Raw genomic sequence first — 13,483 nt, forward strand, 5'->3', positions numbered from 1 at the left:
TTGGAAGTAGACGAGAACGTGCAATTATGTTGGACTTACAAAACAACACATCAATGGAACATGACACGACGGAAATTGGCTATTAAAGTCAAATATGTTTTACGCATGAGTTTGGTACGGTGGTCCTGTATGACTTGCTAAATGTTTAATAGCATAACTTGGTCTTAAAGGGATACGCAAGATGAGTAAAAAGTACTGCTCTTTTTTACAGAAACAGTGCATTATCTGACCAAACATCTACCATGAGGGCAAGAGTCTTGAGGCTGCTATCAATGTGCTAACAACCACTTATCCATCCGTCTGTGTCTGCTGTGTGAGTTACATGCAGAGCCTGACAGCAACTGTGATGATGGCACCATCATGTAATCAGTTACTGGCTCTTAGCTCTGCCCCCTGATTACATGACAATGACATCATCACAGGTCCTTTATCCTCCCTGTGCACCGAATGAGGGATTATGAGCGGACTACATCCCAGACAGACCCCTGTTGCCTCAGTTGCTACGGATACAACAGTACTCAGTCCAGCAGTTTGTAGTTGGTTGTGAGACAGCTGGACACCTGTGTGGAGACTCCAATAAATGACACCTCACAAATGTGCACATACATAGCTGGTGGTGCATATTGACCAACAACATTGAACCATAGTCCTTCACCGCTATCTTTACATCTCTTGAACGTAATATCATGTCATCTCAAGTGCTAATGCCCCCAACACCAGTCCAGCCTTCATCTATTCGTGAACCGTTATCCAGTGTTGAAAGAAACCATCTCTGTCCGCAATTATGTCACCACAGAGGGTTCAACATCACCGTGAAGCTAATGAAGCTTACACGATGCAGCGACAAGCCTTGATTTCACCTTAGCGAGCAGCTGAAGATTGTAAAACACATGTAGCTCATATGCGAAAGCAAAGTAGCAGAGCTGTGTGTGTGTGTGAAGTGCATGTAGCAGAACTGTGTGTGTGTGTGACGTGCATGTAGCAGAGCTGTGTGGTACATTGCGCCATTAGAAACACTGGTACTGTAATTTCCTAATAATTACTAGTACACATTATATGTACATTATATGATCGTCCAGTCCCACTGAAATTGTGTCTTTGGTCAACCTATATCTAATGTGTATGGCTACCTTAAGGCCAGTTATGCACAAGCATGTCTGTGATCATAAGCAGTATGTTATTAGTATTTAATAACGATGGGCTGCCTTCTAGGGAGGACATTGATATACATGAGACAGACCTTTAAATAAGACAGACGCAATATTGTTTGCATACTGATGGAAGCATTCAAATTTCTAAACACATTAAAGAATTTTTCCAGTTGTACACTAATGATGGTCTATGCACAGGATAATGCTGAATTTCGACTGAATGATAATTCTTCAGAAAATCGTTGAGACAAGTGAAAATTAACAGTTTAAATGCAAGCAATGAATGAACGGCAAACGAAAGTCGTCCACTTCTTGTTGATCGTTTACTTTCAGCCGGCTTAAAAATCATCACCAACTCGTACACTTAGCCTGCAGTTTAAGCACTGATCATTTAGTGTTTCCAATAGGAATGTGTGATTCTTCCCAGTAAGAGAAACCAAGTAATCTTGTAGATATGATACCTTTTAATGGCTAACAAAAATACACAATGTTATAGCGAGCTTTCGGACCTCTCAGGATTCTTCCTTTTCATTATACCATAGGAATGTGAAACATTGAACGATTAGACAAGAGAATTGCAAAATTCTCAACGAGAATTGTGCAGTCTAAACAGACCTTCTCAAGCACGAACGAGCTGGTGATGATGTCACCTGCTCGTTCGCTCAGGCAAAAGAGAACTGTGAAATTCTTGGCCCTTGTAAACAGGCCATAAGTCTTCATTAGTAGATAAGTGATGGTCCATTGCCTGGGAATCCTGCCGTTCAGCTGTTTGCCAGGCCGGCGTGCTTGTACCCTGAGTTGATTTCATTAGGAAGCAGACAGCTCCGTTCTTACTGAAGTAGCCAGACTTGGTCTTGCAGGCAAAGTTCCTATTGATTTCAGCATTCCCATCCCTGTATTTCTGTTGCCATTATTTGCCCTTTTGGTGTTCCCCACATTTTGGTCATACAATATATGTCAATATTTATACATTGTGGACAATAATTATGTCTTGGTATGACGTGTTGGTGACATCCGTGAAGGCGCAGTACATACACCCTGCACAAATGTAACACGTGGTTATTTGAAGAGTGCCTTTATCTATGTGCACAGGGGTCACAAATGGTCTTGACAAAAACATTACTATTTAGTTACATCCTAACTTTCCACTGGTAAAACTTAAATATATGGTTTTTCCAGTTGCTGACAGGATCTCTGCTTTTTATAATTATAAGGAAATGCATAAAATTCTGCTCATGAGAAGTATTCAATAAGTTTAAACTTCTCTCTTGACGACGCACATAAACCTCTCAGCTCAGAGAAGTGGCACCGAGGGATATCAAGACAACTATAATATGCTCATTAGTTCTAAGACAAAAAAGAGGCAGTTTTTAACTAAAGAGCTGACATTGTTATAGCAAGAGGGATATTTCTTCCCAGAACTCAGAGCAGCGGATTTCAAAAACATATATATAATTTGACTTCCCTTCATGTCAGCAAGACATAGATATATTCTAGTTCTGGAACTTCAAAATACATCTCAAGGACTTCAAGAGACTGTGAACTTTTTGAATTTAATATGAACATACTCACATACTCGTAGGAGGATTTAAGAAAGATTGCAGTCTTTCAATATGAAACTAGGAAAATGAACATTCAGCACATAGTACCCATAGAAAGGTCTCACTGCAAATTTTGTCTGCCATAAAATGAAAAAAAGGAATTTTGCAAAATGTGTACATTGTATGACTGGAGTGGAAGCTGTATCCTGACAAAGTACACCAGTAACACAAAAACTGTACAAGTGAAAGTACTCTTTCACATGAGACCGAGTTGTTCTGCAACATGCAGGGAAATTTGTAGCTCCAGAAATCAGAACCAAAATCTGCATGTCTAAATACGGATATCGATGCTGAATTGCTGGCAGAATGAAGCTATTTTCAATTTCACATCAAAATCTGCACCTTAGACATTAGACTAATTTTGGTGTGGAACTTTTCGCACACTGACAAATTCCACCCCATGTAAAATGCCTGAAAGAGCCAAAAAATGCACTGTTTCTAGTACATTTCATAATTCCACATTGAGCTATAGCTGACATCTGGCTGTGGTGTGTTTTTGCAGCAAAAAACGTTTGTAAAGAAAAAAAAACTGGAAAAAGCCCACTAAAGACATCAGTTCATACAAAGGTTTTTGTGGCAGTTTTATTGAGCTAAACCCAAAAGTGCATCCAGCAGGAAGGAAAAGCACAGTGCCTTGTGAAAGTAATCTCATGTCAGTGAGACATACCTAGAAATATTCTAGTTCTCCTTAGTGTTCTCCTATTTTGTTGCATTCCAATCTCGATTAAATATGGATTTTAGTTTAGATTTTATATAACGACCTGACAAAATAGTCCAAATGTTTACAGTGGAATGAAAAATTGTAATTGTCTAAAAAACTAAAAATAAAAACTGAGTGCATATGTATTTACCCTCTTTGCTTTGAAACATCTTTAATAGGGTCTAGTCCATGTAGTTAACGTCAGAAGGTAACACAAGTAAGCAAGAAACATGAGAATCAAGGATGTATCCAAACTGGCCAGAGATAAAGTTGTAGAGAAGCACAGATCAAGATTAGGTTATATAAGAATATCCCAAACTGTGAACATCCCCGAAGCACCATTAAATCTATTGTAGCAAAATTAAACGGATATGGCACAACTACAAGCCTGGAAGCCACCCTCCAAATCTCACAGACCAGGAAAAGAGTGCATTAGTCGGAGACTCAACAGAGACATCAACGATAACTTTGAAGAAGCACCAAAGTTCCACAGTGTAGATGGAAGTATCTGTCCATGTAACGTCATGAGCTGCACATTCGACAGAGTGGGGATTTATGTAAGAATAGCCAGAAAAAATCCATTGCTTAAATAACAAATGGAGTTTACTAAACAGCATGTTTCTGACTCCCTAAACAAATGGAAGAAGGTTCTCTGATCAGATGAAACTAAAATCAAACATTCTGGCAATCATGGAAAATACAACTTGTAGTACATATCCAACACTTCCCATCATCCCAAAAACAGAACTCCCACGGTGAAGCACGGTGGTGGCAGCATCATAATGTGGGAATGCTTTTCATCTGCAGAGACTGGGAATTTGCTGAGGATTGAAGAAAAGATGGATGGCAGTAAATATGGGGCAATTCTAGAGGAAAATGTGTTCCAATCTGCTTGAGATGTGAGACTATGATGGAGGTTTATCTTCCGACAGGACAATGAAACTATACATGCTGCTAAAGCTACACTGCTGTGGTTTAATGGGAATCATGGAAATCCCTTCGAATAGCGTTGTCAAACCCAAACTCAATTTAAAATCTGTGGCATTACTTGAAGACTGTTGGACACCAACACAATCCATCTAACTCGAGGAAGTTGAAGCACTTTTGCCTGAAAGGATAAGCAAAACTCCCAGTGCCTAGATGTGCTAATCTACTAGCAGCATACCCCAAGAGTACTTACACACACTAAAATTATATATTTTTTTTTGTCTAAATTATTGTTTGTGTCACATGTTGTGTAAATGAAGTAGTACCAGCCGCTAAAAATCTATTTTAATTTTAAGTTGTAAATCAATAACACAGGAAAAATACAATGAGGCCTTAGTCAGACGGGCATTTTTTCACGCAATTTGCGGATCGCATGACGGATGCGCATCCGCAAATCGCGTGACCGGTGCCCGAAAATTGCCCAAAAATCTGCTCCTAGCCGCGTTTCATTAGAAACGGGCCGGAGCTGTCCAGCGCATTGCATTCAATGGAGCCGGCAATACAGCCGGCTCCATTGAAAGCAATGCGCTGCGGGCGAGTGTGGGATGAATTGTCAGGAAGGGCTTAAATATATAAGCCCTTCCCTGCAATTCATCCAGAAAAGTGTTAAAATAAAAAAAATATATATACTCACCTGCTCCCGACAGCCGGAGTTCCGCGCTGAGCCAATCAGAGGCAGGTCTGACTCACACCCATTCGTGAATTCATGAATGGGTGTGAGTCAGACCTGCCTCTGATTGGCTCAGCGCTGAGCCAATCAGGGGGCAGGTCTGACTCACACCCCCTTCACACCCACTGCAGGCCGGCTGCGTGGAACTCCGGCTGCCGGGAGCAGGTGAGTATATATATTTTTTTATTTTAACACTTTTCTAGATGAATTGCAGGGAAGGGCTTATATATTTAAGCCCTTCCCGACAATTCATCCAGCGCTGTCCGGCAGCCCATTGCTTTCAATGGAGCCGGCTGTATTGCCGGCTCCATTGAATTCAATGGGCAAACATGCGCTCAATGGGGCCGCCGGCCCCATTGAGTGCATATAGAGAAGAGAACAGGAATCGCAGATCGCAGATAGGTGTGATCTGCGATTTCTGTCCTATAATTTATCGGACGAGCGCATAAAAAGCGCTCATGTGTCCAATACCATTGCAAAGCAATGGTTTTAAAAAATCGTCGGACGCATGCGCATGCGCAAATCGCGCGAAAAAACGCCAGTCTGACTAAGGCCTGAAGGTGATTACTCTTGCAAGAAACTGCATAGACTCTTCCTCTATATTACCCTTATGCTTTGAATCCACTTGTAGCTTTGTCTCAAAAAGCTGCCTGAAAAATTGCCAAAAAAACTGTATGGGAAAATACCCAAATGGTGGCATTTTTCTAAAATAATGCTGTGTGAAACTACCCCCATACCAACCAGTAATGGTCTCTCTTCTATTTTTTCCCTTTTCTCTGATTTAATTATGGCTTTGCCTAAAAAAAAGTTAATTGAAAACAGCATCAAAAACTGCATGTGAGATTCCAACCTAGCCAACCTTGATGAACCTATTCAAAAGAAATTTCTGCTCTATGGCTCAGGATACTGTTACAATGAAAATGCATTTGCTTTGATCCTGTGAAGAAAAATATATAATACACTGTTATATTTTTTTCGGAGAGTTGATATCGGTTGACATTAAAATGTGTTCAAATGAAATCAGACATTTCTCTATATAACAGTATGTGGTCATTGTCAATGCATAGAATGGTTCATGTAAATGGCAATGATATTGTAAGTTTTGTACATTTTTAAAAATTCTCTTTTGTTTACATGGTTATGCGGTCATCTTGAGTGGACAGTAGTTTCAGAGATTTGCTTCACAGCAGGAACTTTGAGATGAGAAACCTCTGCTTTTCTGTCTGCTGTTTGGCTGGTGCCATATCATTCCTCCTGCCACTGACTAGACTCACACACTCATTCAGCTCACTTTTGAAAGGGCCAACCTGCGCATCCAGCTTTCCTGCGCCCAGCGTATCCCAACCTGGGTTATTTAAGGCATTTTCCACCACAGATAGGTACCTAAGAAACAGATTCCTAGTTTTCCAGTGAATATGTTTCTTTATGCCACTTGTTTCTTGGTTTGGCCGTTTGCCTCAATATCCAGCTTTCCTGAATTCTGCCTATCCTGACCTTAGTCTTTTTATTGGCTAGGTTTGCCTAAATGCTGCCTGTTTACCATATTGCATAAACTCTTCCTGCCCAGACTTTGTCCTACTTTCCAATTCCCTGCTAACCTGATCCCTGTCCCGATACCTTTTAAACCCACTTAGGTTAACTGTCACTCTTCTGAGACAACTCCTGACTTCGAACCAAGAGGTTCTGTCCAGCAAAGGCAACGTTTGTCGAAAAAAAGCAACCTCCTGGAGCTGTTGTTGGTAGTAATCCAACGCATATCAGTCAGTAACACACAGGGTCCATGCCTGCTGCGTAACAATCACTGAGTAGATTGATCAATATTGTATATTATCTTAGACCAAGACGTGTGCTAACCGCTACATGTTTATGAAATTATTTGCTAGCCATATTCTTAGGATTACCATATTACCGTGTTTCCATGGAAAAAAGACACTGTCATATTATTTTTTGCTCCAAAAGAGGCACAGTGTCTTATTTTCAGGGGGCTTATACTGACCTGGTCCACTGCGTCCCAGTGCCTCATGCTATTGTGTCCTCCGCGTTGAGGTATCTTCTTTCTGGTGATGGGGCTTTGAATACCCCACCTCCAGCAAAGCGAGTGCTGTGATCGGATCGAGCGTCAGCTAAACACAGCCAGCGCTCGATGAGCCAATCACAGTGTTTCAGTGATGTAATTCACTCAATGGCTGTGAATGATCGAGCGCCGGCTCTGATTGGCTGACGCTCGATCCAATCACAACACTCGCTTTGCTAGAGGTGGGGTATTTAAAGCCCCGTCACCATAAAGAAAAGGAATTCTCAGTGCAGAGGACACGGCAGCCTGTCGCAGCGCCGGGGGCTATCACGAGGGACTCAGACGCCACAGGCCACGGGAGTATTGATTTTATTTTTAACTAGGGTTTATTTTCGGAGGAGGGTTTATATTTTAAGCATCCTTAAAAACATGGGCAGGGCTTAATTTTGAGGAACACGGTAGTAAATAAGTTTGTCTTTATAACTATAACCTGAATGAGCTTTTAATTAAATATACAGTTTTCCTATATTTTTAGACTATTCCTTTTTTAAATACTACCTACACTACTTAGAAACCTCACCGCTCAGAATATTGTGACACTTTGCTGTCATTTCAAATTATTGCACATTTAAATTATGCATTTTAAGAATGCAGTAAAAGAAGTGACAGATTTTCATAAAAAATTTACCTAGCTCAATTGATCTATGTAATTAAATAAAAATATTGTAGATCTATGTTTGCCATCTGTCTATATTCATTTTCCAGAGCTTGCTGGAATTTATCTAAAATGCCTTAGAGCCAAATTTACAGAATAATTCATTATGTAAAAGTTGAAAATTCATCGAAAAGTCGGATGTCCTTTAGCTATAAGTTTCAACTTTGAAAGCAGTTATGGTATTAATTTAAAATTAATTACGTGTTGAACAAATTAACAGAATGGTCTCCACCGTGCAGACAACATACTTTACTTACTTGCTGGGATATGGGGTTGTGACACAAGTGCTAGCTTTTCTCATGACATATATATTTTTTCTGCATTTAATTATGTAGTAATGTATTACTCTTACGAAGAGCTGATTAGGACTGAGAAATTATCACTGTACACAGAGCAATTTTAGTAATAATTTAAAATGAATTAATTGCCATAAAAATGAACAGAATGGAGACAATGTAGCAAATGACAGAAATAAATTGACCTAGTTATTCAGTAATAGACTGTAAGAAAAAGGCTAGTCTTCTTATAAAAAATGGTCCTGGTTAACACCACCATATACCTAATCACCTTGGCTGCCCCATCTCCTTTTTATAATCCTTGGCTTAATTCCTCATACGTACTATATATTTAACCCTTTCCAATCCACTGTCTGACGTCTAAAGACATTGTGATTGAAGGCTGTACAGCTCCGATGTTGGAAGATGCCCGGTATTCATACTGTGGATTACTGGCTGCTCTCTTGTCGGGGGCCTCTCCAGCATGTCCCATACCGCAGTACTGGCTCTAGCCCAGTAGATGGCACCATTGTATAATGGCAGAAAGAGAGAGCCCCCTAGGAAACCCTGAATCCAAAATTGGATTGCAAAGGGTTAATAACATTGTAGGGCCTCTGGATCCTTGCAAAGGTTCTCAACAACCATATCCCTCAAAATAGCCAACCTAGGCTTGTTTCACACTGCTGAGCGCGATATAGGGCATGTGAAGCCAACGTGTGAGGTACCTGTGGATGCGATGCGTTTTTGTGTCACAAACGCCTCCCATCTCTTCAGTGCAGTTGCGATCGTCTGGCATGGCTTTTAGCCATGTCAGAGCATTGGCAAGTGTTTCCCATTGTTTACTTATGTACACATGACATGCAATGTGTTTTCTGGACCCATTGAAAACAATGGGCGAGGCATTATGGGGGAACACCGAAAAATAGGGGGAAAAAAATCACTCATGTATATGACCCTATTCAAAAAGAATAGGGTTCATATTTGCCCAAGATTTGTGTATCTCGCAGCGCACAAATTTTGCACGATTTTCTCGGTCATGTGAAAACGGTCCTAGGTTGAAACTTTTCTTTTCGGGGCTGCATAGCATCTGCATTGGTTGCCTTTATGCAGTGGCTAAAAAGCAATAATCCCAAATTAGGGAATGTGCAGAAAAGGGAGTGTATACAGGGTGTCCACAGAAATATAGTACCTATCCAGGGACAAAAGATCTTCCTAGTATTGCATAATAAACAAACAACAACATATACAGGACGTGAAACAACAAAGTGAGCTTTATTATCTTACAGTAAATGTTCAAAACAACTACTGTCAGCGGCTGTACAAAGGTGTGCAAGGTTGAGCTTGGTGGGATAGCATTTTTGGTGTCACCATTTCACAGGCTTTTCATATTTGTCTCTTCAGTTCAACATCACAAGCTGCTGGATATTCATGGATATTCATCATAGATTGCTGCCTTATGGGGATCCAATAGGGAGATATCCAGAGTAATCAAGTCTAGAGAAAGTGGTGGCCAAGCCGAGCCCTAAACATCTGGTACGGAATTTGCTGTGGCTCTACTTGGCTCTATTTTCATTGACAGTACTCTGAATGATGACTGATATCTGAGCTTTCTGAACACAATGGTGGATGAACAGCTTGATAACTTTCCATTGTCGCAACGTCAACGGGTTTGCTTTAAACAAGGAGGTGCTCCAACTCATTCCTGGAAAAACGTGCATCAGCAGAATGTAGCTCGTTTTTTTAGAATTGCTGGATTCAACAACACGGTGCTGTTCCTTGGACACAGTGTTCCTCTGACTTGACCCCTCAGGATTTCCTCCTGTGTGGTTTAAAATTGATCCTTTGTGGGGGGTTTAGCACTGGAACAAGCCTGCTCCCCACAAATACCTTTGTGCAGTGCTGGCAAGATCTCTTTTGCCACTGTATAGGTGTTTTTGTGGACATCCTGTATTTAAGAAAATACTGCCCCATCTACTCAGGGGCTGCCTGATGCAAATTTCCCTACTGCAATATTAATAACCAATACCTGCTTATAGGAGTTATTTTTCCAAGGGCTAGGTACAGTATGCTATAGAAAGTAGATTTTTTTAATGAATTCATGCGTTGCTGCAATTACACAACTGTGTCTTTTCTATTTAAAGGGAACCTGCTGCTGTAGTGTTTGTAAATAACTTTCTAGATATGAAGTTTATTTGAAATCAATTGTCTTACAAGAAGTGAGGAAAAGAAGTTCTACAATTGCTGTGCGCCACTCATCAAAAATCATCTGGGTGGTGCTGGGGCTGTGAACAGTTAGGGCACTGTGGCTGTAATCATGCCCATACTGTCTTGGCTGATGTCCTGCTTCGTGGAATTAGTGCTGATGTCAATCAAGGCAGAATGAGCATGATCACAGACAGAGCCGCATGACTGTTCATTGTTCACCACTCCAGCACCACCAAAACTAGAAAAAAAACAATTTCAACAAGTACATCTCTAGAAAGGTATTTACAAGTGCTACAGCAGCAAAGTGTCAGTTTACTAACCAAAACTATGGTGATAAGTTTCCTCTTAGATTCTTTAAAAATGTGGTACCCAAGAACTTTAAGTTACAACAGTTAATAGTTGTTGCTGGTTTGAGGTTTGGTGTCGGGATTCAAACCCAGAAGCTCCTGTGCTCCAGGCGGTGGCCATGACTGTTAAGCGATCCAGCTCTCTGGATAGCTACTGCTGCATAACCTTGTTCTTGTCCCTAGCTCCTGCTCCTGTTTCCCGATTGGCTCCACCTTGTTCCTTAATTGGACTTACTATAAAAGCCTGCCCCTTCCTCCAGTTCCTCGCATGGTTGTTGGGCTCCCAGCCTGTAGTCAAGCTCCTTTACCTACCTACTCCTCCTTCTACAGTTGCTACTACCTGTGTACCGATTTCTGTCTTCCCCTTACTCCGCTACCTGCCTGTTCCTTTGTTCCGCAACCGATACTACCTGTGTACTGACCTCTTGCTTCCCCTGACCACACTAACGGCCCACACTGGTCGCATAAGAGGCTCTGAACCTGCACCTGATCATTACATTTAGGTCGCTTCACCACGTATAACTTTCTTGCTTCCCTCAAGGCCTAGAGAAAGCAGGTGTTGGACATGTGCAGTACATTTTTTTTTTAATCCTGGCATTTCCCACTCCATCGCTAGGTAATGACGTAGAATCCACAACCTTTCCGCAACATCATTGCAGAAGGGCCATTGGTCGATGGTTTCCGTTGACTTCAATAGAAGCCATCCGTGTGGAATCTGCACAGAAATAGAGCATGCTGCGAATTTTCCTCCGCAAGAGGAAAATTGCAATTAATTTCCGCTCGTGTAGAGAAAAAAGCATTTTGCCATAGCAAGCTATGGGCGGTGTTTGTTGCGAAATCTGGGGGCAGACGCCCGCTCTGGATTCCACAATGCAAATCTGGCTGTGTGCAGCTGACCAAAGGCTTTGTTGTGGCAGCAGATTTAAAGGGAACCTATCAGGTCCTACGAGAACCAAAAGTTTATGGGATCATAGGACGGTGGCCATTGAAGTCAGGGAGGTGTTTTTTATACTCACCTGCTTTATATTCCTTTACGATCCACCCATGAAACCAGTGATCAGTCTGTGCATCAGACTCATCTCTGCATTCAGTGCATGCATACATATGTGCACCGAATGCGGAGATCAACCCGATGCACAGACCAAATGCCATCTTCCAAGGCAGACAACCAGAGAGTGGGGAAGGAGATGAGTACAAACCTCTCCCCCAAGCTCTGCAGTCTCTGACCTATGAGTCCATAAGCTTAATTTATGGTGTTCTGACAGGTTCCCTTTAACTACTCATGACTGGAAACAAGGAAACTCTAACTTTATAACATTAATCTGTGCTGATATCCAAACAGGAGTTGGCTCTGCTTAGCTGCAGAATCAATAGCCTATGGGTAATGCTCCATTTACACAGGACGACTGTTGGCTAAATGATTACAGGAGCAGATGACGTCATCGCTAGTTGTTGGCGCTCATGCAGAGCATTTAGACAGGCAGATCACCGCTGAGTATCGCTCGCTTCTCGCACAGCGCTTCAAATCCTATGTGACACACTGAGAAGGGAGCGTTTAGACACAGCAAGAACTGAGCGAACCAGCGATGATTTTTATGCTGATTGACAAGTAATCAACGATGGCTTCACTCTGAACAAATTTTGTGCAATGATCGTTGTGTATAAATGACCCTTAACGCTAAGGAATTACAGGTCATTGGAGCTTGCTATAGTATTTACCATGATACATTTAGCCTTTTCATTAGTGTTAAATTGCATTATTGTTTGTCCCCTTAATGTTCTAAGGCTTTGTCTTCCATTTTTTTTACCTTCATCAATGTCGGTTTCCTTAGAAGGTTGTAGAAGGTAATGATGCATCTAACCCCTGCAGTTGTCATAGCTGGCAAGATTACTCTGATTACTTTTTGATATATTAATTTGCTTTTCAGCTGTTCAGCTCTTGTTTGTTTATTAGGTGTAATATGTTTGATGGTTTCATTAAGTGGAATGGTATAGATAGAGATCATCAGAATACATTCACAATCTCTTAGGCAAGCAACGGCCCATGGTTTCCTATAATCAAGGAAATACAATGGTGATGTGAAGCAATGTCCATTAAAGGGGTATTCCCATTATTTTAATTTATGAGTTAAAGAAGATAACAACACAAAGGATAGACAAAAATCATTACATGAGTAGACCAACAAAAGGAAAAGGAATGGAAACTAAAGTCTCTGCCAACAGCATTATCATTCACAGGAAGAAAAGTGAGCAGAACAATAAATCATATGATAATTCATTACAGCTTCAGTTTTTCAATTTACTACAAGAGTAGAGATGCTGACTTGTATCAATGTCTTGTCAGTGCATGTTTCCTATATTAGTACAAAAGGCTCAAGGAACCAGATTTATAAGTTTGGAACTAGTTTTCTTATTAGAACTTTCCAATACTTATGGACTTCAGGCACCATGAAACTTTGAGAATGGCTATTTTCTTTCAGTATCTAGAAATGCATTTTAGCCATTTAGGGCCTAATCCACAGGATGTGCCATAGATATTTGATAGATACAGATCCCACCTATGGGACCCATACCTATTGCCAAGATGAAAGTCACCCAACCTGTACGGCACAGCTGTGGTCACTGTTTGCTGGGATTATAGAAACAAACTATGTGGTCCATGCTGTTACCATGACTTCCATAGAAGTGAATGGGAGTTAAGGAAGCCATGTAGCACAGATAGCTACACTATTTCTAAAACCTAGGAGATACTTAAGAAGCATAATCTGCTGGGCTATGCTATTTTCCCAACTCCTATTCACTTCTATGGGAGTTACAA

The sequence above is a fragment of the Eleutherodactylus coqui genome, chromosome 3 (assembly GCF_035609145.1).
Source record: "Eleutherodactylus coqui strain aEleCoq1 chromosome 3, aEleCoq1.hap1, whole genome shotgun sequence".
NCBI classification, from domain to species: Eukaryota; Metazoa; Chordata; class Amphibia; order Anura; family Eleutherodactylidae; genus Eleutherodactylus; species Eleutherodactylus coqui.